This window comes from Crotalus tigris, unplaced genomic scaffold, assembly GCF_016545835.1.
Source record: "Crotalus tigris isolate CLP2741 ecotype Arizona unplaced genomic scaffold, ASM1654583v1 scf7180000023710.216627, whole genome shotgun sequence".
NCBI lineage: Eukaryota > Metazoa > Chordata > Lepidosauria > Squamata > Viperidae > Crotalus > Crotalus tigris.
This window is the reverse complement of record NW_024100132.1, coordinates 45,488-73,417: the sequence shown is the minus strand read 5'-3', so window position 1 is coordinate 73,417 and position 27,930 is coordinate 45,488. Positions and strand designations below refer to the sequence as shown.

Below are 27,930 nucleotides of genomic sequence, written 5' to 3'. Positions count from 1 at the left end.
TTTATGCCTAAAAGACATCTGGCTTGAAGCCCAGAACTAGATAAGATTTTGGCTGGCCTTTGAACTATTTTATTATTGAGAATTACATTTGAAAAAAAAGGAACAAGCTTGGGGGCTGCTTATCTATGTGGCAGAGATGATAAACATTTTAAATTTGGTCTGTATGAATTTTGAACATAAATACTGACTTTCAGAATTGTATGGTGGATTTTTTTGGAGGGAACACTTTGAATTAGAAATCTTGATTGTTAAACAATCCTCAAAGATTCTCCTCAATCCCTGGACAGAAAGGATTTTTTTTTTATTGGACAGAAAAATTTGAATTTTACTTATATATGCTTAGGGAAAATTCAGGAGTGGACAGTCGGTTGGATAAATCTATAAAGCAGTGGTGGCGAACCTATGACATGGGTACCAGAGGTAGCACTCAGAGCCCTCTCTGTGGGCACGTGTGCCGTTGCCCCAGTCCTAGGCCTTCAGCTGGGTTTTATAAAACCTTTTCACTTTAGGCCTCCGCCGCCATGTAAAAAAAAAAAAGGTTCAATCAGTCAATTTCAACTTCTTGCAGGAAAAAAAAGATCTTGCATAGTTGGAATTGATTGATTGAACTTTTTAGTCCCACCCAGTCTGCTGTTACCACTGCAGCCACACCCACCCAATAGGCCACACCCACCCAATGGGCCACACCCACCCGGCACCCGACGATGCATAAGTGGGTTTTGGGTTGCAGTTAGGACACTCGGTCTCTAAAAGGTTCGCCATCACTGCTATAAAGGCTACTTATAAAAATAAAATAAAATAAAATAAAATGGATGTTTCATACTCAGTGTTAAACAGTAAAACATCATCTTTAACATTTGTTCCTAGCAGCCTTAACTTGCCATATCATCAAGAAATACTGATAAAATACAGAAAGAAATTCTTTCCATGCTGAAATTAACACAAAAAACAATTATTCTAGCTTGTGAGCAGGTTACTAATAACATAACATAACATTAGAACAATTTTCTAATTCAAATCTACAAACTCAGAAGACAACTACAGAGAAGGAACCAGCAACCCATAAAATAGAAGGAAAACTAGAGAATGCTGACATAAACATTGATGATCCAAAGAAAGAAAGAAATGACAATACCCAGATAAATGAAAATTCAGAAGATATAACGATAATATTACAACAGAAAAGACATTTTATAAACTAAGGTTTCAGAACATACTGGATGACAAGGAAGGAGAGCTGATGGAATGGAAGATAAAGTCGTTATTAGAACTGTGGGGTACTGGAGACAGAGGGAGGCAGTTTAATGAATATCAACAGGCTAGCTAGCTCTTCCAAAAACATTTTAACCAAATTGTTTTTCTTGTTCCAAATAATATATACAAAAATAGAGGAAGAATTATTTGATGATCCAAATGCACTGATTTGGAAAGTTAGTTGGCAAAGAAAGCTAGAATAAGATTGAAAGAAATAGAAGCTTTGACCTAACATAGGGGATTGATTGATTAGAGCAGTGTTTCCCAAACTTGACAATTTTAAGGCATGAGGACTTCAACTCCCAACGCTGGCTGTGGAATTCTGGGAGTTGAAGTCCTCATGCCTTAAAATTGTCAAGTTTGGGAAACACTGGATTAGAGGTTTGAATATGATTAAGAATAGATTGTTAGAAATAGAAGCATTTTTATAACTAGATACCTAGGATTTGTAATCAGAATATTATATCTTGGTATGAAAAGGGAAATAAGAATATGTTAATAACTTTGAATAAGGGATTATTGATTAGAGGTTTGAATATAGTTAAGAATAGATTGTTACAAATAGAAGCATTTTTATAACTAGATACCTAGGATTTGTAATCAGAATATTATATTTTGGTAGGAAAAGGGAAATAAGACTATGTTAAGAACTTTGAATAAGGGATTCCTTTGGTTGCCCAAATATAACTTGTTTTGAAATTATAAATGATTGGGACACTTTGAACATGGATGGGAAATTGAAATTGAAAATAAAGCAAAAATAGGATATGGATTAAATAAGTGGAAATTGAATGCAAATGCAGTTAAGGTATGTTTTAGTTAGGAAACATATTCTAAATTGATATTATTGATATTATTAGAAAAATGTAACAACTGTTGATATGTAATTGTATGTTTACTAGCAATAATAAGAATTGTATTTGCTTAATGCGAAAAAATTGTTACTACCAGAAGAAGAAAGATATACTGGCAGGTATAATATTGGACCGACTTGGAAAAACTTATATGTATTACCGAATTTTTAATGGACTCAATCATTATGTTGTCTGTTGAGCGCTTGTTTGTGAAAATAGAAAATTAATAAAACATTAAAAAAAACCAGAGGGATAGAATCAAGATCATGTGAAGTGTTAATACCACTCTACAATGCTTTCGTAAGGCCACACTTGGAATACTGCATCTAGTTTTGGTCACCATGCTGTAAAAAAGATGTTGAGACTCTAGAACAGTGGTTCTCAACGTTTGTGTGACGGCGACCCCGTCACACAAACGTGCCGTGCATGCGCGGCGTGGTGCGCATGCGCGGCGCCGCCCCATGTGCGGTGCGCATGCGCGGCACTGCCCCCTGAGGGGGGAAAATGGCGGATCGCCTTCTTTGGCGACCCCCGAAAAATGGTCGATCGTGGTGCGCGGCGTCCGCCCACCCGGTGCGAGCGGGCCCCCTGAGGGGGGAAAATGGCGGATCGGAGGCTAGATAACCCTTGGAATGAGTATGATTAGGGGACTGGAGGCTAAAACATATAAGGAACAGTTGCGGGAATTGGATGTCAAGTTTAATGAAGAGAAGGACGAGGGGTGACATGATAGCAGTGTTCCCATATATCAGGGGCTGCCACATAGAAGAGGGAGTCAAACTATTCTCCAAAGCACCTGAAGGAAGGACAAGAAGCAATGGATGGAAACTAACCAAAGAGAGAAGCAACTGAGAAGTAAGGAGAAATTTCCTGACAGTTAGAACAATTAATCAGTGGAACTATCTGCCTCCAAAAGTTGTGAATGCTTCAACACTGGAAGTTTTTAAGAAGAGACTGGACAGCCATTTGTCTGAAATGGTATAGGGTTTCCTGCCTGAGCAGAGGGTTGGACTAGATGATCTCCAAGGTCCCTTTTTATTTTTAGTTGTTGTTGTTGTTGTTATTGGCACTTCACTGCATTGGGTCTCTTTCCATGTGCCATGTGTAATTCCCTTATTATGGCAATCCTTGAACTGTCCTGTGATTCAGTGAGGACGCTTCCATTCTTTGCTTTAAATGGAATTGTAGGGGATTCGGGAGGGGGATAGGCAGAGTCAGCAAAAAGAAAATCCGTGATAAATTTGTCTCAGACCTCAATAGGATCATTTTCCATTTTTTTTCTCATTCATGGTAATCCAACCACATAATTTCTGTTTTGAAGCTACACCTGAATCCAAATTTGATTTTGAAAAGCCAGTTCACTAAAAGGTGACCAGAGTTGGAAGTGAGCTTAATTTTCTCATATTTTCAATCATCTAGCCTAGTAGAAGTTGGCAGTCCTCAGTATTGTCCGTCTGATGAGCAAAATTTCAGCACTTGACCCCCCAACAATGAAAAGAAGAATGTGGCACAGATCATAGTTTATTCTCACCACCGATGGATAAATCTTTTTTCATCAGATGATACTGTGTTGTTTTTTGCTTTATAAATCAAGTCCGGCTTTCTTTCACTGCTCATACTGTATTTTTGTCTGACAGGTATCTTCTAAATGTATCTGGATTTCTCCGAAAGAATAATTGTTAAAGCTTAGTGTAGAAAGCAAGAATGTCCTCCTAATTATTTTTTGATCTGGAAGTCTGTAACAGTGAGGACAGGAAGATATTGCATTTTGGTTAAGTAGAGAGTTAACATGTAGAGCGACACTCTCCTACTTAGAATGGAATGCTAATTCCTTTTGATTTGCGCATTTAGTCCATCAGAAATCATTTTTAAGTGTCCCACGAAAAACTAGCCTTTTCTTTGTAAAATATGATAGAAAAATCCATGTCAGAATCATAACTTTTAAGGGGAGTCTAGTATAATCGCGGCGCCCGAATACTATCAAGCAGAGATAATCTAAATCAGACATGCCAAACACAAGGCCCGGGAACGGATGCGGCCCACAAAATGGTTTCAGGTGGCCCGCAAAGCCATCCTGGAAACAGTGAGGGAACGCCCCCCCCCCGCTGCCTTGGCCCTAACCCAGGCCAGCCAGAAGCCAATGTACAATTTTGTGGGGGCCATCTATGCTGAAATGCATTCAGTCTTAGCTCCACAAGGCCGTCTAGAAACAGCAAGGAACCAGCCCCTGCTGCATCTGCTCTGCTTCCTAGATGCACGCTGGGAAGTGTCAACCGTTGTGAGGAATGAAGAAATGCACCATCACCTGGAAGTGGCCAGCAAATGACCCTCACCTACTTCACCTATCCGGCTTGATGGGCTCCGGGGAAGGGATTTCGGCAGGCAATTAGGCTCCTCCAGTAGACCATGCCTTGGCACTTGCCCCGGTCCCACCCCCTTCTACCAAACACTCTCAGATCTGTCCCACTCCTGCTCAGGCCCCCACAGGCACTCTTGATGTGAACGATCTAGAGCTGGCCATGCCCATCCAATAGGCCACCCCCACTCCATCCACACCCAAGCAGTAGGCCACCCCCACCCTCCTCCGGACAACCATAATGCTGATGCGGCCCTCAATAAAATTGAGTTTGACACCCCTAATCTAAATGGTAGCAACGAATAGACTAATTTCCTGCTATAATTTGCCTTTTTAAAAAAAGATAGGCTGGTCAATGCAAGCCTCACCTTAGTATAAGCGTACGTCTGGGAAAAGCGGCGACACGGCGGGATCACAATGGCATTTCCCCTCTCCCTCGCCTTAGCAATAGATACTGGAAGGCAAATACGCTGCTTCGGTACTGAAGATAATAGGCGCAATTGATAACTGATCATGAATGTGCCTAATCGCTACCTATTGTCATCGCTATTTTGTGGTATTTGTTGTGCAGATTTCAGAGTACTTCGGGATACTTTGGAATTCGTACTGTAGCTGTACGAAACAGTAGTCTCTTTTTGCGTCCAACGGATCTAGAAAAGGAGGAAGCAAAAGCGTGTTATTGCCCAATCTCATTAGTTCAATTTCTCCACTTGAAGCTGCCGTTCTCAATCTCAGAGTGGGAGAAAAACGGCTATTGAAACTTAGTTCACTCTAGTCTAAACTTTTTCCATTTTCGAAGCTCTAGCGGCACAATGACGTATGAGGTGCGCTTGCGCTGAATGCGGCCGCTGTTTCAGCTCACTTCCGGGTTTCCCTGTGGAGTTTCGTTGGGGTCGCGCCGCGGAGCTGGTGAGATTCGTTCCCCCCAAGCCCCGCCTCCTGGTGGGGGAAACGAGTCGGTAGTGAGCTTCTTGGGGAAAGAAGGCGAAATGGAGTTGGAGGAACGCAGGCGGGGAAAGATTTGGTGAGGAAAACTGCAGGAAGGTGCGGGAAAGAAGGCTAAAAGGTAGGTTATAGGAGAGAAACGTTGCTAGGGAGAAGATTGTTTTTCCCTCTGTCCCGAAATACAGCAGTTACGCTTTAAAGGGGAAAACAGATCAAAGTCGGGATAGCGCTCTATTAGTTCATTAGCGCGGTGCCATTTACATTGCTGAGAGCATTGCTGAAAGAGATCCCTCAGAAAAGCGTCAAGTTTATGTATACAGGTTGTCCTCTGCTTACAACCGTTCGTTTAGTGTCTTTTTTTCTTCTCAAAATTACAGTGGCACTGAAAAAAGCAACATATGACCCGTTTTTCATACTATCACAGCATCCCCGTCACATGATCAAAATTCAGATGTTTGGTAACTGGCATGTCTTTATGACGATTGCAGTGTCCTGGAATCATGCAAACACATTTTATCACCTTCTGACAAGCAAAGTCAAATGGAGAAGCCAAATTAACTCAACAACCAGATTATTAACTTAACAACTGTGGCAAGAAATTATGTAAAATGGGGCAAAACTCACCTAACAACTGCCTTGCTTCGCAACAGAAATTGTCATAAGTCGAGGACTACCTGAATCATGCCTATTGCAATTATGCTTACAAAAATGATTACCTTCAAGAACACCTCTTACCATTTAACAGTTTCAACAGAAATAGTTCTGTTAATTCACTCTTCTACCAGAGCAACTCCCAGATGCGTAGACATACTAATTCCACATTTCAGTGTACCCCACTATAGTTGTGCTGCAGGAAAGCTTTAATAATATGCCTTTTAATAAGCATTTGTGTGGTTTTAGGAGTCACTTTTACATTTTTTATTGGCAGTTTAGCAGGATATGCAACCAAAATTATTACAATTCTCCTTGTAAGTAGACCCAAAGTATCAAATTTCTCTTTTTTGACTCTGATATAAGCATTACTTAACCAGATCAGTGGATTCACTGTAAGATTATATATTAAAAGAAATATAGGAACAATATCATATTTAATTGATAAGTAAATTGTTTTTCCTATCCTGTTATGAATTTTGGTTGATTGTACATGTGAAGCTCTTACTTATTCAGCATTTGTTTGTAAGTTTGTATGTCTTTTATTCCTTTCGCAATTATGTATGTATATATATGTATGTATGTGTGTGTGTATGTTTGTGTGTGTATATATGTCTTTAATAACATTAAAAATGCGAATCCTGAATATGAGCATGTTAGCAAAATTAAAAGAAAAATGAACACCAGGATAGAAATATAAACAAGACTGTTTAATATAAACAAGTCTTGGTAAAAATCACTTAACTTTCGTCGGCCAAACTGCCAATGTCGTCAGAGTAGGGATAAAAGGAGATCTGGGAGTTCACCTGGGGGGTGGCTGTCTGATCGCTTCTGCCCCTCCCCTCCCTCCCCTCCCACTTTGAACCGTTTTACATTGAGGGGGGAGGGAGACAAGGAGCGGAAGCGATCAGACAACTCCTTGCAGAACCGTGGCAATGGGGTTGTAGATGAAGCAGTGGTGACTCCCATGAGAGGAAATGGGAGATCAGCGGTGCGCCATAATTGTAAGTTAGGAACTGACACGGAAGTACAGCCCAGAACGACAGGGGAGGGAGGTAAAGAGCAAAAACGTTTGGACAGCCATCCCTTGCAGGATTGGGGCGATGAAACCATAGGTGAGACAGCGGCTAACTCCAGGAAGATGGTGACTTGACAGAGCGCCCGAGCCGCAATCTGGGGACTAATGCCCAAGATCAATCCAAAGTGGGGGAGGAGAGAGGTGAGGGGCAGAAGCGATCGGACAGCCACCCCCCGGAAGCGATTGAAAGCAAGAGAACAACTTCCAAATCCACAGATCGGTTGACAGGCGCGGAACGACTCAATGCGTTATAGCCGATTGAGATGAGTGGACCAATGATGCGCTCAAGAAGCAGAGTGCAGAAGCAAGCAGCTATATAGGCGAACTCCTAGATCTCCTTTTATCTGTACTCTGACGATGTTGGCAGTTTGGCCAACAAAAGCTAAGTGATTTTTACCAACAGACTTGTTTATATTAAACAGTTTTGTTTATATTTCTATTGTGGTGTTCATTTTTCTTTTAATGTTGCTAACATACATATATATACACATGTGTACGTACATATATCCATACATACATACATACATATATGTATGTACGTACGTATGTATATATTTGAAGATACGAGTCTCAGGTATATTCATATTCAAAAACTAAAACACAGATTACCGAAACTGAAATATTTAATTAAAAACTTAGCTTTCGTCAGCGTCTGCTGACATCGTCAGAGTTCTAGCCAGGATTGAGAATCATGTTCTTATAATATCTGTAATGCCAGGGTTTGGCTAACGAGCATGTTACCAGTCTATTCAGCTCCTGCCCCCCTGTAGTTAATTGCTGTGTTGTTTCTGTCACACTTGTTGCTGGCTGTTTAAATTTAGGCACCCTGCTCCTCTCCTCACACCCCACCTGTGTGAAGTGTGTATTCTGCCGTGCGCAGTCATCTCGCTGCTTTTCTGGCGTTTGCATATGTGATGCTGCCGTTTCAGTGGGCTGTTCCTTCTTGCTGTCATCGTCACTGTCCATGTTGGCTCCAAGTCCCCTGCTGTCACTCATCGGCACTGTCTGCCTCCCCTCAATCATCTGCTGTGATCCTAAGTCCATTGAGGAAGGGATATGATCCTTGTTGACCTGTTTGTATCAGTGAGGATCTGTGGCTGTTTCATCTTTGCTGTTTTCTTACTTAAGATATCTGGTGGCGTAATGTCTGATAAGCTGATAACAGTTCAATATGCCGCTTGATGGAATGCTTTTTGGATAGCCATGCCTCTTTTAGCAGACGGCTGTCCTTCATTGCATCATGAGCAATGACCCTTGCCTCAGTAGAGTTAAATATGTGGTTGTGTTCTACAGTGTGAGCTCACACTTGGGATTGCTGCTCATGGTGTTTGATGGCCAATTGATGTTCATGCAGTCTTGTCTGAAGACACTTCATGGTCTCACCTACATAATTGCATATGCAATTATTATAGTTAATTTGATATACCACTGATGACATCTCACTCATGGGAAGGGTTCTTTGGGACGCATTACATGTGTTTGAAGAGTCTGATTGGGTCTATGTGCCATTCTAATGTTATGCTCAGATAATATTCTTGCAGCTGTCTCTGACACTCCATGGATATAGGGGTGTATGGTCTAAGTAGTAATGATTGGAAGCCTGTCATCTGCAGCAAATGGTGCCTGTTGCTGGTGATGACGTTGGATGAAGTCGGCGGAATAGACATTCTGTATGCACACCTGAAAAAGGTGTACATATTCCTTGGCTTTTTCACTTGCCGTGCTGCAGTGTGTGTTTACTCTATTAAACAGGGTGCGAATGCAGCCAATTTTGTGGGCTGTAGGATGATTGCTGTCACTATGGAGTATTCTGTCAGCGTGGGTGGCTTTGTGGCACACGCTGGTAACCAGTGTGCCATTATGCTCATGGCTATTAGTATGTCCAGGAAGGGTAAGATGTTATTCGCCTCTTTTTCAGCCGTGAATTGGATGTCAGAGTAGATGGCATTCAGCTTTTCCATGAAGGAAGCTTTGTCATGGCGCTTGATGACCACAAAGGTGTCATCCACATACCTGGCCCAAAATCTGGGCTTGTAACCCTTCATCGCTATGAGTTCTAGCTTTTGCAACACCGCCTCAGCAATTAAATCATGATTCAATTAACAATGAATATGCTCATTGTGCAGTATTTCTTTCATGCTAGTTAATCATTACAATAAATAGCAATAGCACATAGACTTATATACCACTTCACAGTGCTTTACAGCCCTCTCTAAGCGGTTTACAGAGACAGTATATTGCTCCCAACAAGTTGGGTCCTCATTTTACCTACCTCAGAAGGATGGAATCCTGAGTCAATCTTGAGCGGGTGAGAATTGAACTGCCGAACTGCTGGCAGCCTGCAGTAAGCAGAAGTAGCCTGCAGTACTGCATTCTAACCACTGGGCCACCACGGCTCTTAAATATTCTTTAAGATAAGTATTCTTTAGTTTTTTTGCTTTTTTAAAAAAAGGTCTTTCCATTGGAAGGAAAATTTTGATCCACTCAAGAACTAACAAAAATATCCTTCCCTATTTCATTCATGGCATTTCTCATTTCTAAGATGATCAGATCTGGGCAACAAACAGACATGGAAAACTCTTTTGTTGTCCTGTCATTGTTGTCTCATTTCTGGTCTGATAGCTCCCCATTCTCTTTCTGAGTTGGAAACAGTAGGGATTATGACATTTGTACTGAGGTTAGGAAGGGAGAATACATGTCCAATTTCCATCTCCTGATCCATGGATCCTAAGGCGTATTTAGAGGCAATAAGATTATAGACATAATCAACATTGTATGAATTGAATGAATAGTTGATTGGTTGCTGTGAAATTTTTAACAGGAAATAAAAGAAAAAAAGCATAGCTGAAGTACTCTTGTATCCTAGCAAGCTTAATCTTTCTTAGGAGGAAAAAGATTCTTTGAAAATAATGCTTACAATTGCAGTTACAGAAAGCAAAAGAAAAATATCATTTCTGTCAGGCTTAGCTGTTGAGCCAGTTTAGTGTAGTGGTAAGGTGACTGTCTAGCCTCTTTTTAAAAATCTCCAGTGATGGAGTGACCACGATTTCTGGGGACAATCTATTCCACTGGTTAATTGTCCTCACTGTCAGGAAGTTTCTCCTTAATTCCAGGTTGCTTCTCTCTTTGATCACTTTCCATTGGCAGCCCTTCAAATATTGGAATACTGCTATCATGTCTCCCCTATTTCTTCTTTTCTTTAGACTAGCCAAACCCAAATCCTGCAGCCGTTCTTCATATGTTTTAGTCTCCAGGCCTTCAATCATCTTAGTTGCTCTTCTCTGAATTTTTTTCAAACTCTCAACATCTTTTTTGGGAGTTGAAATTCACACATCTTAAAGCTATTCCAATTAGCGAAGCATATTTTGCAAATCCTCCCCCATTTTTTAAAAAATATATTTTATTGATTTTTTTAAACATAAATCACAATAGTTAGTGAACAGTGCGTTGTCTTGGTTTACATTTGTAAAACAATCACTAACAATTGATTTCTGTAATCTATAATCCACATAATAGTTTTAGTTGATTTCCTCTTTTCCCAAAATATTCTCTTTTGCAAACATTGAGTTAATACAGTTCTTATTGTTTTGATAGATAACAATTAAATATATAATTTTTCCCAATATTCCTAAAAATAATAATCACACCAATATAATATTTCTTTTCTATCCAATCATTCTGGTTGCCTTATCATAGATCCTGTTACAGTCGTTATTTTAATTTGTTTCTCCCACCAAATTCTAGATATTCTTACTGGTTAAGATTTTCTCAAAAATTAATTACATTTAAAATTTTAACTCTATTTTTTCATATGAACCATTTCACATATTTACATTTCTTAAGAAATAGATAAAACAGTGAAAAAGAAAGAAAGAAGAGCAAGAGTAAAGAAACATAAAAAATAACATACTACTTAAAATATATATCCCTCCTAAGCTAATATATTTTTGTTTCCAAAATTTCTTATTCTTTTTAACCATAATTAAAATATGTTTAATCTTTAAATATTCCATTTAATACATCTAGTCCAGGGCTTTTCAACCTTTTCACCCATTGTACCACTTTTAGGATATGGCAATATCCGAGGACCACCAGTCGCCTAGTAAGGCGTCAAAAACTTGATGACCCCCCCAAAAAAGGAAAAAAGTGATAAAGTACAGGTAGTCCTCGACTTACAACAGTTCGCTTAGTGACTGTTTGAAGTTACAATGGCACTGTATAAGTGCCCCCGAAGCCAAAGCCGAGCAAGACATCTGCCTGCCCACGCGGCGGCGCTCTTCCTCCCGTCCGAGGTTTTCATTGTTGTGAGCATTTCTGTTGAGGATTGGCAGTCGGGGTGGGGTGGGGTGGTGTTTGGTTTTTATTCCCCCCGTCTGCTGGGTGGTTGCAGCAGGTTTTGGTCACTTCACATGACCCTGGGACATTGTGACCGTCATAAATATGAATCAGTTGCCAAGCATCTGAATGTAAATCACAAGACCCTGAAGATGCTGCAACATTCCAGCTGATCGGCGCTTCTTCTGGGCTCAGCAGAAGCACCAGGATCAGTGCTGAGCTCCAGCTGCAGCCTGGCGCTGATCCTGGCACTTCCACTGAGCCCTGACAGCCCTGAAGAAGCACCGATCAGCTGGAAAGCAGCACTGATCCTGGTGCTTCCGCTGAGCTCTGACAGCTCCAGCCATCTCTTGCTCAGGCCTGTGCAGTGCCACCGGTTCAACTCATTCCCCTCCTCTGCTACCACTTTTCTAGGATGGTCGCGTACCACCTGCCAGGTGCCAATGTACCATAGGTGGTACCTGTACCACTGGTTGAAAAGCCCTTCCCCAAAGATTCCCTAACTTTAAAACAGCTCTTGGCTGACAACAGTTACCCAGTATGAGGGGCTCAGAAGAAAGAGATGCCGGCAATACTAACTTCCAAAAATGAGGGGCTCAGAGGCAGCTACAAGCAGGGGAGGGAGGGGGAGGCAAAGAAACAAAATCATACCTGATTGACAGGGAGCATAGTAACCCTGCCCCTACTCTGCAGAGGGCAGATCCCCATCATCCCTGGCCTGACGGGTCTTTCTGCCCCACCGTTGCAGACAAAGGGAGGCTCCAATGAGAAGGAGAAGGAAGAGGATTTAAGAAAGCTTAGCAACCAGAGTGGGGATCCCCCCCCAAAAAAAACGTGCTTCGTGGGTAACCACCCAGCATGACAGAAGTGACCAAAACCTGCTGCAACCACTCAGCAGACGGGGGAATAAAAACCAAACAGCCCCCCCTGCCAATTCTCAACAGAAATGCTCACGACAATGAAAACCTTGGGTGGGAAAGAGCACAGGCAGGTGGGCGTATTGCTCGGCTGGTGGCTTGGAAGGGGAAAGAGGGCAGCTTCACCACCCGCAAACACTGCCCTCTCATGAAAGCAGGATGAAAACTCTGAAAAACCAGGAAAAAAGGTTAAAACAGAAGAGTGTCTCTTCTCAACAAGAAAAAAAAAAGATCACATCTGGATCCAGCTCTTGGGGGTGGAGTGGGGGATTTTTATTTTTTGCCTCATTTTACTAATTTAAAAAGACCTCCTCCCCAACACCAGAAGTCACGCACCATCACCGTTCATCTGCTGCGCCCCGCACAGACCCAAATCCCTTCTTTCCCTTCCTTTGAAACAACCAACCTCCCCACCAAATCCTCCATTCCTCGCTTCTGAATTACAATGAAAGAAAGCCAATTTTTTTCTTTTGTGGTCTTTACATATTTAAATTGCTAGAAGGAAGTGGAGAAGTAAGCCATCACAAGACACTCTTCTGTTTTAACATTTTTCCCTTGTCATTTTTTTTGAGTTTTCATCCTGCTTTCGTGAAAGGGCAGCATTTGGGGGGAGTGAAGCTGCCCCCTCCCCCCAAGCCACAGCCGAGCAAGACACCTCCCTGCCCTCCCGACCGCGCTTTTCCTTCTGTCCAAGGTTTTTGTTGTTGTTAGCATTTCTGTTGAGGATTGGCAGTGGTGTGTGTGTGTGTGTGTGTGTGTGTGTGTGTTTGGTTTTTATTCCCCCTCCCCGTCTGCTGGGTGGATGCAGCAGGTTTTGGTCACTTCTTTTTTTCTTTTCTTTCTTTTTTTTAATGAAGAAATTTTATTGGTTTTTTCATTTTTACATAAAAATGCTTGAGAAACAATGTGGTGGTTGGGCTATCAATTATCCTAAAACAAAATCATACATATATCACACAAATTATTTTTTTAGAAATTCCCTCTCTATTTCCCACATAATATTTTACCAATGGAAATTATTACATTTGTAAAAATAAGCTCAATCGATTCAATCGATCATCAATCACATTTCAATTATAAGAATCCAAATCGTGTTTTTAAGCTTTACTATTTTAAAAATTATCATATTCCAATTAAGCTTATATAGACATATTAGCACTTCGGGCATCCCTCATTTCTCTTTTCCCTATCATGATGATTCTATCTAAGGTAAATATATTATCCCAAAAAACAACATCCTTACATTTTTTTAGATATAGCCTATTGCTTAAACTAATACATCATTTATTAATGCTATTACTTCTCTTATCACAAATACCTCCTCTTCTCCCTCTATTACAAAATAGTTATCTTGGTTAAAATTAAGTTATCAGTCCAAAAGACTACATTTCTGTCTATTTTAAATATATATTCTATCAATCAATTAAATAACATTTACCCCTCCAACTATTTATCATTTCTAATACTCAATATTGTTACAAAAATATCCTTTTATAAAATCACCTATTTCATTTGTTATTAAAACAATCCAAGCGTCAACAATCTTTTTAACCCATTCAGTGGAATTTTAAGCCACATTTTTAAACCTAACTCTAGCTTTCTTTCTATACCAAGCTGGTTTCCATAATAAAGCCTCTGCATCATCAAACCTCAACATTTGAGTAAAGCTATTTCTCAATACATCAAAATAATCAAAGTTCTCTTCTTTCTTCCAATATCATCTGAATAGTATAGTCAATTTTATTCCTTATTGTAGTTGCTAGTTGATTGTCCACATTATCACAATTTTCAATGACTTGTAGCTGAATGTCAAGCTCTGTTATTTTGGGGAGCTCAAATAGCTCAGTTAATGTTATTCTTTGATCATCATTGTTCTCCATAGGTCGTAAGTAGGATTGTGTAGAATTAATTTGCTCAGTAGTTTCTACTGTAAGTTCATAATTAAATTGTAAGTGCAGTTCCTCTGTCTCATTCAGTTGTATATCTTGTAGAGTAAGAACCTCTCTAGGGTTACTCTGTTCTTCCTCCGTTATTCTTTGGTCTATATTTTGAACCGATGGTTGAAAGTCAATTTGTGGTTCTCTAGTATCATCTTTGATTTTTCTCCAAGATTTGATATAAGCTTTTATATAGTTTGTAGTTTCCAAAATCTTTTCCAATATAAGTTCATAGTCGAGCTGTGGATAAGGTTCCTCCATTTCAATGGTGAAGTAATTTTTGATCAAGAATAGTCTTTAATCTTTTGACTTCCAGTTCCGGATCGTGGCACCTCTAGTCGTACGAAGAGATCCCTCTCTTCGTCGGCTAGCTTCCCTCTGCCAGTAGACCCTTATATGGGTCAAAAGTTGCCTTGGAGGGTGTGACTACCGTCGAGGAGGCTTAGCTCGGTTGCGGAGGAACAGCGGCTCCTCCAGCTCTCTGAGCTAACTCTGAGGGCCAACGGAGAAGAAGATCGGCCAGTAAAATGACTGATCACCTAGCCGCACCAATTGCAAGTCAAAAGACCATCCAAGCATGAAGAACCACCTTGGTGAATCCGGGTGAGACCTTTCCCTTCTCTCACTGTCCTGACTACTTTCCTGTAAAGAGTTGTTGACTATTTCCCTTTTTAAAGAAAGTGGCGGCTGCCTATATGGGAAAAAGAGCTAAAAAGAAAGAAATTAAGAATTTTTTGTTTTTCTGCTTGTTTTTTTTACTATTGGATTCCTTTTTTGGGGGGATATTTAGGGGAAAAGAAGAAAAAGTGGACACTGTTACCTTCAATTTTTATAATGCTGGAGATATCTCTCTTGTTAACTTTTTAAAGAAAGAAAAAAAATTTCTTTAACTTCATTAACTTGGAAAAAAGACTTTACAGTCCACTGAGGACATCTGGTGGCGAAAAGTGACATTACAAATGTACTTCTTGTTATTTGAAGAGGGATTGGACTTTCATATGATAATAGAAGAGAAAAGTTAACTTGACAGCTGGGTGATGAAGCTGGCTATTAGACTTTTGGAGGCGGACATTTGTGGATTTTTTTCAAATACAGTCTCTAATAAAGGAATAGGCTAGTCTACCACCAAAATGGAAGAAAGTTACCCACACCTTGTCTATGATTTAATACTGGAAAAATTTTTAGAATTCACAGAAGACTTCAAAACCTATTTGAAACCTTGGAGAAAACTTAAAGATGCTACTTTGGAACTTCAAATTGACTCTCCAATAATGAATCAAGTTATAGAACAAGGATTAATAGAGGAAGAGCAGAGTAATCCTGAACAGGCCTCTATACATCAAAATATACAATTTAAGAGACAGAGGAACTATGATTACAATCCAATTGTGAACTTACACTGGGAGAAAATGAGGAAACCACTGAGCCAACTAATTTTACCAATGATTTCTTGGTCATCAAAGTTTTCCGTCAGTTGTAAATAACTGACGGAAAACTTCGATGACCAAGAAATCACAGTAATTGATTCAGTTCAACCTCCAAAAACAACAGAGATTGACATCCAGATACAATTCTTCGAAAATTACAACAAAGCGGATAACTTACTTTTAACTGTAACATGGAATAAAAGTGAATATAATGTTCAGATGATATTGGCAGAAAGGGAAGAAAACTTTTCAGTTTGAATTGGTCAGAAATTTTTGTAACCAAATTTTGAGGCTCGATAACCGAAAAGCTTTAATATGGGAACCGGCATAGAAAGAAAGCTAGAGTTAGGTTTAAACGTGATATAAAATGTTACTTGATGGATTAAAAAGGCTTTAGAGATTTTGTCTGATTTAATAACGTATGAAGGATGTGAATTTACTGTTATAGCTAAAGGAGTAAACTTTATTAGGAGTAAACTTTATTAGGGGTTAAAAGATTTGATAGATGTAGATAGATGAAATGATAGAACATATTTTTAAAAATAGAAATGTATTTGTTGGACTTACATTATTATTTTAAACATGATAATTATGCTGTAATAGAGAGAGAGATTTTGTCTGATTTAATAATGAATGAAGAATGGGAATTTTCTGATATTATAGTTGATAAGTATTTGAAGGTCTAAACTTTATTAAAGGGGTTAAAAAGATTTTTTTATTGACGTAGATTGATGAAATGACAGAATATATTCTTAAAAATAGAATTATATTTGTTGGAGTTATATTATTATTTTAAATATGATAATCATGTTGTAATAGAGAGAGAGGAAGAGCTATTTGTGATAGAAAAAAATAGTTTCAATGAATGATCTATCATTAAGGATACCTGAAATCCCAACTATATATTCATTAAAACATAATTGGAGTATGAGAACTGTAATTAGTAAAGCTTAAAAACAGGATATAGATTATTATAATCGCAATGTGGATTGATGACTTTTGCTTGATTGAACTTTACCTAAAACTCTATTAATTTTAATAAGCAATATTATATCTAGGAAATAGAGAGGAAATTTTTGATAATTAATCTGAGCTATACTTATCTGATTTTGTCTTCAATTGATTTGTCGCCCTGACCACCACGTTGTGTCCTAAGCTTTTATAAAAATGGAAAAAAACCAATAAAACTTTTTTTCCAAAAGAATAGTCTTTAATCTTTTAATGAAAGCTATATTTCAAAACAATCAACAAATATCCACCTCCAAAATTCTAATAAACCAATTCACCACAGTTGTTACAAATCTTTTATCTTTTCTCTTTATTTGAAAGTCAAATTCATCAAGTAGCAAAAGAAAATAGAGTTGTAATGGGATTTTTTGCCACAAGATGTCCTCAGTGGACTGTAAACTCTTTCTTCCAAATAGGTAAAAATTTATCTCTTTCAGAAGCAGAAAAAACAAAAGCCAATATCTCCAATATAATAGATAGAGTAAAAAATATAGTGTTTCTTTTTTATTTTATTTTTTTCAAGGCCCCTAGGTATCCAGAAAGAAAAATCAAGTAGTCAATAAAGCTTTAATTATTTTAGTTCTTTTAAAACTTTCTTTCCCAAGTAGATAGAAGCTCTCTTAAGACAGGGAAGTGATCAAAAACTTTTTACAGGCAAATAGTCAGGACAGAGAGAGGGAAGAAAGGTCTCACCCGGATTCACCATGGTGGTTCTTTATGCTTAGATGATTTTCTGACTTCGACTGGCGCAGCTAAGTGATCGGCCATTTTATTGGCCGATCTTCTTCTCCGTCGGCCCTACGGAGTTAGTTCGGACTGCAGGGGGAGCCGCCGTTCCACTGCAGCCAAGCAAAGCCTCCTCAATGGTAGTCGCCCTTCCAGGGCGATTTAAGACCCACATAAGGGTCTACCGGCAGAGGGAAAACAGCCGACAGAGAGAGGTCTCTTTGTACGACTGAGGTGCCACAATCCGGAAGTGGAAGTCAGGTTTTGGTCACTTCTGTCATACTGGGAAGTTACCCACGAAGCACGTTTGTTTTTTGGGGGGGGGATCCCCACTCCGGTTGCTAAACTCTGCCTCCACTTCCTCCTCACCAGAGCTCCCCTTTGTTTGCAATGGTGCATCAGGAAGACCCCTGCTGGGCTGGGGATGATGAGGATCTACCTTCTGCGGAGTAGTGGCAGGGTTCCAGCTGATCAGCGCTTCTTTTGGGCTCCGCAGAAGCACCAGGATCAATGCGCTGAAGAAGCGCTGATCAGTTGGAAAGTGGTGCTGATCTTGGTGCTTCCATTGAGTCCTGACAGCCCGGAAGAAGCACTGATCAGCTGGAAAGCTGTGTTGATCCTGGCGCTTCCGCCGAGCCCTTTCAGTCCCAAAGAAGCACTGATCAGCTGGAAAGCGGCGCTGATCCTGGCGCTTCTGCTGAGCTTGGCAGCCCAGCAGCTCAAGCCGTCTCTCTCAGGCTTGTGCGATGCTGCCACCAGTTCAGCTCATTCCCTTCCCCTGCTACCACTTCTCTATGATGGTCGTGTACCTGCCAGGTGCCAATGTACCATTGGTGGTACGTGTACTACCAGTTGAAAAGCCCTGTTGTAGATGACCCCTGTTTTTCTTCTGGGGTTGTTGGTTTCAAGCTACAAGCCCTACTGTCTTTAGGACTGCCATTGTGTTTCTAGGCTTGTTTACAGTTACTGGGGGGAGGGAGAGTTTGGGATCCATAGGTGCTCCTTATCGATGTGAGAACCAAAACTGCTGAGGAGATGTTTTAGCAGATTGAAATTTCTTCTCATAAAAATTGCTAAAAGATTAATTGGACAATGTGACCTGAACTGTCAGAGAGGGGAGGGAAAGTTTTACTCTTTCAATTATCTGTTTCCTGCCATATTCTCAGAGCTAGCTTCCTTTCTATCTTATTGGTTTGTTAATGCCTAATACATTAGAGAATGCGGTGTCTGTGGGGTTTTGCGTTATTGGGCTTCTCAGCTGGACTTTGACACTGAGCTAGCTCTCTAAACATTTCCAATTTCATTAAGGGGTCCTGAGCCCCTATGCCCTTCTGGTAGCCTTCAAAGGGGTAGTGAAGACTCAGGAGAAGATGCCTGAAATGGAGCAGCCGGCTACAGCCAGGTTGGGCTCAACCAGCGGGACTCTGGCTGGGGCCGAAAGCAGTTCGTAACCTGATTGGCCTCGACATGCCCCAAGGAGCAAATTGAACAAAAGGAGCCAACCCAGGCCCCAGAATGGATGGGTGGAGCAGTAGTGTTCAACCAACTCAAGTTGGAGGAGTGGCGAAAGGGGCTGTGGAAAGCTGCTGAAGCTGAATTCTTGTTGTACTACCATTGGCCTGAATGGAGCAGAAAGCTGAAGTGGTGGGAGCGAGAAGCTTCAGAGTGGACAGCACCTAAGGACCGCTACTTGCCAAGGTGTGGCAGCCAATCAGTGGAGCAACTGAGGTAGAAGTTTAGCAGCCTAGAGGTCCAAGAAGGAGAGCTGGTCCCATGGCTGGATCCTAGACCCCCGAGGGGGCTCAGCTCTTCTCCCAGCACCGATTCTGGCCCTTTCACCCCAGCACTCAACAGGAGTAGGAGCTGCTGTGGCTGGAGGAGCATTGTCAGTCTTTTTTGTGTAAAAGGGAGAGGAACATTTTAACATCACTAATTATGTGAATTGAAAACATTTTTTAAATTCTTTTTGGGGTTGCTCGTTGCTTGGGATGGAGGAGGATCTGTTCTGTTGATGGAAGGGGGGAGGCTCTGTGTTTCCTCTGCTTTATTCTTTATTCTTTTGATGCATTAGGGTGTGAATGGAGGAAGGAATGTGCCATGGGTCATCTGCCTTATCTCCACTCTGCTCTGGTAGGAGCAGGATGTCATGAAATGAAACCTAGAGGATTACGCCTGGGAACTCTGCTTATCACCTTGGTTCCCATAACAACCTCACACCTGGGGATTGGATGAAATTAAACTGGACATTTGGCCGTTGGGGTGGGGTTTGAATGGGATGCTTTAGTATAATGTTTTGTGTGGGAAAATATCAGATCTTGCTTTATTTTCTTGCTATCATTGCCTCTCAATAAAAGTTCCTTTTGAAACAATGCCTGTTTCAAGAATTCTGCTTTCTTGGGAGGATTAGTTGAAGTAGGACCTTACAACTTCCTCTCAAGATGGCTGCTGCACAGTAAGAGTTTCTTCTTCCATTTACCAATGATATCTTGATTTCACTTCCAAAGATTCTAATTCTCTCTGGAAGCAATTGAAGTCACTTGGCATATACATCTTCCAGTGAAGCAGTTTCATTTTCTAAGCATGCCTGAGTATTAACTTTCACTTTTTGGATTTATTTTATTTTGCTTTAAAAGTTGATTAGTGGTTGAATGCTGATTTATCTCAACCCCTTGTTGGATTCTAATTGCTTTTTTCTTTTTACTTTTTGATATATTATTCTAGATAACCTCTGTCCCTTCCATATGGAAGCAAGGCAGCATTTGCGTGGGTGAAGAGCTCTCAGACTCTCACCACTAGATTCTGTATTTTTTGAATTTGCAAAATATCTGGAATTTATTTTTATTGATTTTTTCTTATAACCTTCTTATAACTGAAATATAGAGGAAAACATATCTTGACTGTTCTTGTTCCCTGGTCAAGTTTCACAGATTAAAATAGCTGAAGAGTGGCTGAAATCTAAGAAAGGAGAGTGAGGAAATACTCAGCCTTTAGCTGAATTTCTCTTTAAAAAACTGGACGAGACTATAATCTTTTTGCAAGAAATGTTAGGGCATGGAACTTTGGATGAAGACACACAGAAGGACTTTGATCCAGTTTGAGATCAAAGAGATTTTTGCAGCTGGAGAACTAACAAAATGGATTTCATCTGTTGTCCCAAAGCTCAAGCCTATATGTTTCTACTACAATATCCAGCCTCTGACTGAAAAGGGAAGTGACAAATTCTTTTCTTCTATGAAGATTGAGAGAGACTGGATGGATTTATTACAGGGTGGGAGCTAATGTAGTAATGTAGATCAGTATTCAACTAGAGGGGATAATCTGTCTATATGTATTGTTTTGATGCACCTTTTTAAAATGTTTTGATTGTTTTTGTTTTTTGTCTTGTTTTTTTCTTTTTCTTTTTTTGTTTTCTGTGGGATTTTTTCTTTGGGGTTTTCTATTTTGTATTTTAACCTTGTCTTGAATAAAATAAAAATATAGATTAAAAAGAAAAAGAAAAGATTTCTTAAACTCTTCCCCATCATCATAAAGGTCAAGCTCTCGACATCTGATAAACTTCACCTTTCAGCATATTAAATTACAACTTAAAATGCAAGACGGCAGCTTCAGTCAGATGATGGGAAAAAGCTTTGTCATCATGTTATGTGGAACAATACAATCATGCCTGGGAGATCACGCTTAACCATTTCCAGGATCTGAGTTAGTCACTGAGTGATTTGGCTTTATTGTTTAAAAGTTTTCTGCCCCGAAATGCTGATTTGGTATCTATCATCTACTCCCATTTAAAGAGAGCTGATCCACAAGAGGAGGAACTGGACCATCTTTGTTGTTTCAAAGTATTAATTTTGAGACATGACTAGTAGGTACAGCTAATACTGTTTTATAGTCTGTGAAATTAAGGTAAGTGGAATGGTGTCACTACGATTAGTGGTCATGCCAGAATCTATACTTGCAGTACAAGATCTACAGGACTGATTGTATTCACTTTGTACATTTGGATGCAGTTTTGCCTCTCATGATTTGGACTATTTTATTTTTAAAGATAAACATGATACCAGTTGGAAAATTTCTGCTTTTAAATCAGAGGGTTATATCAGATAAGCGTAAGCATCTTTAAACTCTCATGCACTGGTTTTAATGTAACTGTTTAGATAGACAGATGTTGAGCCAGATGGCATTGTGTCTCCCATCCAGTCCCATCAAGCATTATTATTAGTGTCCATTGAGATAGAGTATATATTTGCTATTGTGTTGGTTCCAGAGAGCTGGGGCTCCATTATAGTGAGAGCTTGCACTGCTTTGTGCTTTAATATTGATGTGCTACATAGCTCTTCAGCAAGATTCTTTCTGCTCCCCCTCCCCATTCCCCAATACTTTTTCTTTCAATGTCTGCTTATATTTCCAACAGTGCCTTGGAGTTGCTCATGCTGGCACTTTGCCTGGTGTTTTTCAGAATTCTGTTATGAGAAGCACAAGACAACAGTAAGCAGTTTCAGATTTGTCAATACATTCAGCAATTCACAGACTCCAAGTGTTTGTGTCAAACAGCATATGCTTTCATCCCTTTGATGTGTAAACTTTTAAGAAGGCCTCCACATGTTTCTGGAGTGTGTAGATAGGACCGAAGTGCATCCTGAAAACAAGCTTTTTATGTGTGATAATATCTGTGAAATAATGGAGGAAAGGTACTGGTTTGCTTATTGCTTATGTATTCCAGGACAGAGGTTTTTTGTGTTTGTGTGTTTTGTACCTCAATCTTAAAACATAGTCTCTCTCAAATTGAAGTCTCAGGCTTCACAGTGTTGGCAACAGTTTGGAGATGGCTAGCTCAGAGCTTTATTCTGGGATGTTGCTTCAGTTTTCATAACCTGTCTTAGTCTGTCATCTCGGTGTTAAACATGTCTGATTCTGCTTAGTTTTTGTGAGTTTGCAACTTATCTGAGTAACTGAATGCCATTTCTTCCAAGTAACATATGCACATACCTAGATCTATGGGCATTCAGTGTCCTTTCTTCCAAATGGATTTCCCTACATTTCCCTAGATGTTGGCCACTTTATAATAACATAATACTAATTATAAGTATCCAGACTCAGTTCTTGAGAATAATAAAGAAAAAATTGTGTTGCTTTTTGCCTATAGCCTATAGATTAATACTGGCCAGGCATGGCTGGGTGGTTCCTGCTATTTAGTATGAATGATTCCCAGATTCCTTTGCCATTGACTGGGCTGAGCAGTTTGATAGGAGTTGAAGTTTAAAATATCTGGCAATTGCCAAGGTGCCTATCTGTGCAGAAAATCACTAGTTCTCCAGTACAGGAGATGGATAATCCACTGATGGGTTTTCTTTGTCTGCCTGCTCTTGAGACCAAGTACCAAAACTTGACATGCCCCCACTTCCTGTGGAGTCCATTCTTAACTTGGTCTCTGCTCGAGAAGACTCGTTTTGGCGTGGCTCTCAGCTTATCAGGTTAGACCAGTGGTTCTCAACCTTTCTAATGCCATGACCCCATAATACAGTTCCCCATGTTGTGATGACCCCCAAGTGGGTGTGGCCACCAATAAGAGGGAGTAGGACAGCTAGGGAAAAGGGAAAAAAATGGCGGACAGTGTGGTTTGGCGACCCCCGTGAAATGGTCGTTTGACCCCAAATGGGGTCCCGACCCACAGGTTGAGAACCACTGAGTTAGACAAAGAAATCCATTGATTGATTATCCCTTAATAATTGGCTTCCCCTTCCAAAAAATTGCCACCTATAGGAGTTTAACCAAAAAATTTTCTGGAGATCAGTTCTGATCTCAAACCTAAAACTTAAAAGGGGATTGGTGGGGGGGGGTAACTTCCCCACAGATATCAGCCAGCCCCAGGGCTCTGGGGGTGGAAAGGGGGGGGAAGAAGGTATCAGCAGAGACCACTTGCTGAACCTTTTCCCCAACCACTAATTTTTCCTTGGGATCATCCCTGATCTCATATCTAAAATTAAAAAGGGGTGTGTGGTGGGGAAAAACTCCCGATGGATCCCAGCCAGCCCCAGGGCTCTGGGGGTGGAAAAGGGGGGAAGAAGGCATCAGCAGAGACCACTTGCTGAGCTTTTCTCCCCAACCTTCCACGGGATTTTGTTTTTTTCCTCAATTTGGGGAAAAAATAACAATCTCCAGGTCCGGATTCAAACTTGAATTCGGATCGTCGAAGATTACCTAGCAGCCCAGGGCAACCGCGGGCGCCATTTTAGTTGCCGCTTTCAGGCAACAAAGGCAATCCCCGGCTGGGATCCCCCTAAAACGTCACCAGCGCGCTAAATTTAAATCCCCGGGCACAAGCAGCTTCTGGGAGGCCGCGGAGCTCATTTTCAGAGGGAAACGAGCTGCGGCCACCCTCCTTTTTTAAAAAAAAGCCGAAGGGAAGGGAGTAAGCCCCAACTAAGAACTGGGGGCTAGAGAACCTTCCTGGGAACCGCGGAGCTCGTTTTCAGAGAGAAACGAGCAGCGGCCGCCATTTCCTACCAGAGGAAGACAAACGGAGATTAAGGAAGCTCCACAACATACCTGGAAGCCCTGATAGCGATGGAATAGGAGTGCACAGTCAGCGCTCCACCCCCGATATATTTATATAATAATAGAATAAAATATAATAATAATAAAAATAAATAAATAATTAAAAAAAAGATTAACGCTAAAAATTAAGCTACTGCAAGGCCAACAGGCCTAAAGGCAGAACACACATCATCATCATCATCGTTGTTGTTGTTGTTATTATTATTATTATTTTATTATTATTATTATTATTATTATTATTATTATTATTTATTGAAAATTTTTTAAATTTTACAAGACAAATCCCCTCCCCAAACCCACCCTCCCATACCCTCCCCCAGCTCCCCAAACCTCCCTAACCCTCCCCTAGCCCTCCCAGAGTTGATTACAGGCTTGTCCTAAATGTTTCAAAAAAAAAAGAAAAGAAAAACTTAAAACGCATATAAATCCTAAACAAATCTAAATACCTTAAATTAAATAGATTATCTTCTCTAAAAAAAATAATATACTCTAAACATCTTCTAATCATACTTATAATATTATCCATCATTCTATATAAACTCTTACCAAAACACAATTTTAAACACTACTTTCTTTGAACATCTATACCTACAATATAAAATCTAATATGAATAAACAAATCTAAATACATTTAGTTAAACAAGTTATACTCCCTCCAAAACACAAATTTAAACATTACTTAAAACTTAAAACATTAGAATAAACAAGTTATACTCCCTCCAAAACACAAATTTAAACATTACTTAAAACTTAAAACATTAGAATCCCCTTATACGCATTTAATCAAATTCCATCTTAAAAATAGTAATAATAATAATTACTGATATTATTATCATTCTTTAAAAACTCCCTCCAAAGCACAAATTTAAACATTACTTAAAACTTAAAACATTAAAATTCCCTTATACACATTTAACTCTTTATCAATAACAAATTCCATCCACAATAAACACATTAAACATTTAAATCTTCACCAATAACAAATTCCATCCACAAGAAACACAGTCCTTATCAGTCTCAATTGTCCATTTTCATTCTCCATCCTTATCATACTGATATTATTATTATCAGTCTCAATTGTCCATTTTCATTCTCGATCCTTATCAATCTCTAATTTTCATTCTCCGTCCTTATCCTTATCAAACTCGAGAGAAATGCTTTGAGATCTGCCTTTAAAGATTGCTCCAAAATTCCTGAATCTCCCAACGACTCCGAAGCCAATACATGTAAGGATTCCTTAAACTCCTTATTCTGTTGGTCTTTACAATTATATGTTACACAAGTTGTCCTCTGCCCCTTCCTCTCAGCTTGTTGAAACCCCTCAACCTGAGATTTCCCATTTTCCATTTCTTCAGACGACAATTCCACCCTTGAAGATTGCTCCAAAGGCTTTATAAGTCTTGCTTCTCCCGCAGATTCAGAAACCACTAGATGTGAGGCTTCCTTAACCTTCTTCTGTTGCTGCTTTTCTTTACAGTTATGTGCTACACAAGTTATCTTCTGCTCCTCAACCTGAACTTGTTGAGGCCTCTCAAACAAAGGTTCCCCAATTTTCATTAATATAGGCTCTTCAAACTGTAATTATTTTATTATTATTATTGTTGTTCCTATTACTATTATAATAGTAATAATATTAATAAGAATAAATTCCGCTCTTGGTGACCGCCATTTGATAACTTGTTGTGGATTAGGTCAGGCCTACAGACCCTTTTGAGGTCGCCACTGATATTTTTTGCCTCCCCTCTCTTTTGCCTACTGGTGCACGTTGCCTGGTCACCTAAGGCCTCCGGGCGGAACCCAAAGAGTGGTTCCAAACGTGCCTTCGGTACCTCCCTCAGCTACCGTGACCTTAGCCCAGAGAGAATATTTTTGTTGTGGTCGGGTGATCAGGGGAACAGTCCTGGTACTAGTTCCAATTTCGCTCCCGCCAATACTTGCCTGCCTGAGCGTCTTCTCAGTTTTTCTGGGACGGCTCAAGCGGAATGGAGGGATCCTCGTTGCCTCAATCCATGAGCACAACCCCTCCATCTCCCAATTTCGGCTGCAACACACCTTCTGACCAGAAGGCGGCAGGCAAGTGCAAAGCGAAGACAAAACACTCGCTCAAGAGGCCCTCCAAGTTGGCGGAAAAGCAAGCCAGCCATAGGTACCAGGCCCTGGAGAAGGAGTTCTCCAGAGTGCAGAGGCAGGCCCAATTGGAATTGGTTCAAATGGCGGCCACCGAGGTGGAATTACCATTGGGTCCATCCACATCAACCCAGAGCGTGTGGTCCATTCCAGGAACACCGCAACCACTGGATTCGCCATCCACATCGGCCCAACAAACACCACGGCGGCAGGCACAACCACTGAGTCCACCTCTCCACCTGCAGTCACCACACCCAAAGGTAATGACATAGGGGACATCTGGGCAGATGGACGGCTAGAGGCCCTATTAACCAAAGTGGTGGACCGAGCCCTAGCACAGCGCTCCGCCCACCACGACCAGGGGCCCTCCACCTCAGCCATGCCACACTCGGAACTCCCCTCAGAGTCCTCAGGCATTCAGGAACCCACCTCCCCGGCCCAGTCCTCCATGAGTGGTTATTCTTCACCACAAGAGGAGGATCAACCTGAGATCTCTATGTCAGAGGATGAGGAACTTCCCCCTGAGCCCCCCTCAGGGGGATTATTTAATCACAACCGCTTCCTCACGATACTACGCAAGGCCACAGCCATTGCGGACATGGGGATGGATCAGTTTTCTCAGCCGCAAGCGACACAGGCCACCACATCCAGACCCGTATTCGTAGAAAAGGTGACAACGCAGCACCATGTACCTTGCCCCGCCATTTTCCTGAAAGGGATCAAGAAGCCATGGGACTCTCCCGCTTCCTTCCCATCAGTGAGTGGTACGGACAAAAAATTATACAGCACTGCCACAGACCTCAATGAGGCCTTAGAAATACCTAAAGTAGATGAAGCCTGGACCCCCTTGGTCTCCCAGACAGCCATGGCTGGGGACCTAGTGGAGGCCCTTAAGGCAGATGACAAAAAGTGGGAACAAGCCTTTCGCAAAACCCACCAGACAGCGGCATGGGCCATCAAAGCAGTCACCTCGGCCTCCTTTTTTGTCCGGGCCACCCTCATCTGGTTGCAACAACTACAAGCCATAGTTCCTATGGATGACATACAAACACACCAGGACCTGGCTACGATGGTAGCAGCCACGGAATACGCTGCAGACGCAACGCTCCAATCGGCCATTTTTTCATCCAGATCCATAGCATCCAACATAATTGCCAGGAGAATGCTATGGCTAAAACACTGGCAAGCTGACACCAAGGCTAAGTGGCGGCTAGCGACCGCCCCTTACTCAAGCAACGGTCTGTTTGGGGAGGCCTTGGGCCCCTATCTTGTAGAGAGCAAAGACAAGCGGAAGGTCATGGCACACTTGAACAAAAGGTCAGACAAACGTACCACACATTACTTTCGTAGGCAGTCCTTTCGCCAACCGACAACCACGCCTATCAGTCAGGCACCCAAGCCATTCACTCCCAGGCAGAACAAACCGTACGGCCGCCCCTACGACAGACCGGGGTTCCAGCCCAGACAACAAAACCAGTCGAGACGACCCTTTCGTGGAACGGGTCGTCCGTACCGGAAGACAAAATGACTCCTACATAGACCTACCCATTGGAGGAAGACTAGCTCACTTCTTCCACCAGTGGGAGCAGACCTCCACGGACAACTGGGTACTACAAACCATCCAGTCCGGGCTGTCCCTGGAGTTCCTGGTCACACCCCCAGACCGACTCATCAACTGCTCGGTCTCCAGGAACCCCACCAAACGCAAACTCATGCAGGAGGCCATCCAACACCTGTTGGACATTCAAGGCATAGAACCGGTC

At 41.0% G+C, this 27,930-nt stretch overlaps 1 protein-coding gene and 1 pseudogene across 10 annotated transcripts in view; one reads left to right on the top strand and one right to left on the bottom strand.

The window, feature by feature from the left end:
- LOC120297795 (leucine-rich repeat-containing protein 37A2-like) overlaps window positions 1–27,930 on the bottom strand; it is a 93,518-nt gene that overhangs the window by 24,335 nt on the left and 41,253 nt on the right. The gene's annotated exons all lie outside the window — the stretch shown is intronic.
- LOC120297792 overlaps window positions 5,185–27,930 on the top strand; it is a 59,530-nt pseudogene continuing 36,784 nt past the window's right edge.